Raw genomic sequence first — 3,592 nt, 5'->3', positions numbered from 1 at the left:
CTTTGTAACACAACCATATGACTGATGAACTTGGCTACCTTGCCCTTCATCAAAGAAAACATTCTATGATTTTCCAGGACATGAAAGCTCTTTGTTCAAAACTATTGTGTAAATTCCAAAGATGGCTTCCCCACAGCTCAAGGTCTTATCAATGTTTGCAGACATTGTAGTCTCTCATGGTAAAACCCTAAACCCAGGCCCAGGAGCTAAATGCATTGAAGAAAACACCCACAAGGGGACCTGGTAAGAGCAGCAGCTCTTCCCAAGTGCAAAAACTAAAATGAAAAAAAAAATTTTTTTAAGTTCTTGTTTCCTCCCCCATCCAGAACAAGGAGACCAACAGATCCATCCATAAATACCTTTGTGTGTCTCTGAGCTTCCCTCTGATATCACCTTTGTTCAGATGTGTGGGGTTTGCTCTAGAACAGAAGGTTGACATGCATCTGTGAAGAGCCAGGTGGTCAAGAGTAGGCTTTTCTGTGTATATACCATTTTTGCTGAACTTTATTCATTTTTCTTTTTTCTGTTAAGAACTTTAATGTGTGAACATGAAGTAATTTTATTGTGTTCCTGTTCCTTCATCCTTTTTTGTTGCCTCTTCATCCCCTGAAGACTCTCCTCTTTCAAGGTGGTCCTTCCTTTGTTGTTTCATTCTTTTTTGTCCTACTCCATCCCCTATTTCAAAATGTTAATGGATTTAGAATGGTGCTGGTCTTGGGGGAGGGATACTGGTAACTTCTATGGGGTATGAATGTACTATTCAGTTCATATCAGGAATAGTGTCCCCAAAGACACCTTCCCACCCTATGGCGTTACATTCTTTATGCCCTCTCTTTCACACAGTTTCCTGAGCCTTTGGGGACATGGTAAAAGTTTTCTTTAGTGTTGTGCTCTTGACAACCTCTTATTTTCTACTTTGATGAGTTTTGAGTCTCCTCAGTGTCTACCACCTTCTCCATGGAGACAGTTCTCTGGCCAGCAGTGAGAGTAGCTCATTCTTTCTGAGACTATCTCTGCAATGTTCTCTGGACCCTGGTGGATGTGAGAGTGACTTGTCCAGGGGTATGTCTTGGGCTTTCTCTTCTTGTTGTCATTTTGACGTCTTGGGTCCCCCAGGATTTGCCTCCATCAGTGTCTGTGGCTGGGCCTGTATGGTGCCAAGGTGCCTCTGCCTGGTGGTTTTCTTTATAGCAACTCTTTAAGCAGGTAAACAGATTCACAGAGCACAGGTTACACGGAACAAGTTACAGGCTGGATTTGACCCAGGGCATATCCTTTTGTGATTATGACCTAGAATATGCAAGAAAGAGAAGGTCTCATTCACGCTTCTCATAGATTCCTGTTTAGCTTCCTGTTTGAGCCTTCTGATCTGTCTCCATCATTGGAGTAAACCTCCCAGCCTGCCTCTCTGCACAGCATAATGATCAGCCGCTGACCTGCCAGGGCCAGGGTCTCTGCACTCATCACACATCCTTCTGGAACACACTTGTGACATGAGCACTTTTACTGCCCAGATTAAAGATAGGGAAAGTGAAGTTTAGAGGCGCTAAATGACTTTCCCAAGATCATATGTATAGAATCAAGAGCAAGTCCCTTTCTGACTCCAAGTCCCTCAATTTCTCTTTCTCTGGAGCCTACCAGCTATCCCTGTTGCCCATTTACTCCCAAACCTTCTGATGCCATGTGACCCCATCACTCTTCCTACACACGAATTTGGACATTATAGTCCCTGTTCAGAGTTTTTTAATGGCTCTCCATTGTTCACAGAATATAAAGTTTCTTCACTTGGTTCTTGATTTGACCTTGACTATCATCTCCACTTTCTTCCCATATACCATGCTTCCCCCTCCTGAATTATCCCATGCTTCTCCTGCCGGCATTCCTAACAGTTTGACACCACTACCCCTCATCCCATCTCTCTCTAAGAGTACGACCCCTGCCTCTTACAATCACCATATACAGTCATCCTTGGCTTTACGTGAGGATTGGTTCCAGGATGCTTTGTGAATCCTTGAACGCTCAAATGATTTATTTCAAATGGCATTCTATTAGCACAGAATCTACATATTCCTTCTATGTTCTTTAAAATACTGAAAATAATGCAAGTTCTATGAAAATAGCTATTATACAGTACTGTTTAGAGAATTACAACAACAAAGACTGTACATACTTAATTCAGCTACAAGTCTTCCCCTAATATTTGGTTGGTTAAATCCATGGATACAGAACCCACAGTTATAGAGGACCAACTACACCCCCTTCTGTTAAGTTCATTTGCCTCCTATAGGAAGCCTGTGTTCTCTCCAGACACAGGCACTGAGTTCAGCTGAGCACAGATAGGGCTTTTCCCTTGCACTTCCACTCTGAGAATTAAACTTGGTGGGTGTAAGGGAAGGAGTGGTGTGGATGCTGCACCCTCATTCTTACAGAGGAGATGACGCTACTCTTCATTGGGCCTGGTGGAGCTGAAATTTTGTAGTGCTTGTCCCCCACTAGGACTTCCCCAGTAACAAGGTGGGTGTCCTATGTCTCCAGGATCTAGTTTTCATTTTGTCTGATAGCTTGATGTTGATCTTAGAAGCACCATTCTACTTACTAGAGTTTCAACTAAAGAGTGTGCATTGTTCATTACTGAAGCCTGATTCAATAATTTGGAACACTGGCATTGGCCAGAACTAGAACTCCCTCCTCAGTCTGTCTTCACTCAGGTCTCCAGCTCTCCGGACAACTCCCAGACTCACATTCCAATCATACACTATTTTAAATACAGTCTTATATTTGCTTCATAAAATGTGAAACACATCATATATTTTCAAATCTCAGGTATATAAGCTGGGGCTAGGATTTGCCCAGGTTAAACAGTGCATGCTCACTGCAGTCCAGCAGTGCCCTGAACACCAAATGGCAGCTCCACAACTGCAGCCCTCCAGACCCAGGAGAGCTCTGGCCCTGCACATGGGGAAACTATACAGGCAAAGCTTGTTTGGGGAGGGAAAGGCAGAGAGCAGGAAGGATGAGAAGAGTATCTGGCATTGGCCTCCATGAATATCTGCCAGTTTTCACAAGAATCAAGTAATTTGTGGTGTGAGGGAAATGCCTTCCTTCCCCTAATGTTTGTAATGACTGTTGCCTCTTCAGGGTGCCTTGCTTTACTCCCAACTCCTTCAGGGACATGTAACTAGAAATACTCACTTATGAACCTGCTATATCAAGCAGCCAGAGGATAGAAAACATTTTGAGTGGTTGTACGTGCCTGGGCACACATACACAAATACATCTTGTAAGCAACGGGAAAGTCATATAAAGTTATCCTGTAAACTTCATGCAATTTTAATGGCAACTTCATGTAATTGTCACATGATATGCATCATTATATAATATTTATCATACAAGTAGTGCAAAACTGAAAAAATGTGGCTATTAAAAACCTCCAAGAGAGGGCAGGAGAGATGGCTTAGTGGTTAAGCACTTGCCTGTGAAGCCCAAGGACACTGATTCAAGGCTCAGTTTCCCAGGACCCACATTAGCCAGATGCACAAGGGGGCACATACATCTGGAGTTCATTTTCAGTGGCTGGAGGCCCTGGCATGCC

The sequence above is a fragment of the Jaculus jaculus genome, chromosome 2 (assembly GCF_020740685.1).
Source record: "Jaculus jaculus isolate mJacJac1 chromosome 2, mJacJac1.mat.Y.cur, whole genome shotgun sequence".
Taxonomy (NCBI): Eukaryota; Metazoa; Chordata; class Mammalia; order Rodentia; family Dipodidae; genus Jaculus; species Jaculus jaculus.
The sequence above is the reverse complement of the archived record's forward strand: the minus strand, read 5'-3'. Positions refer to the sequence as shown.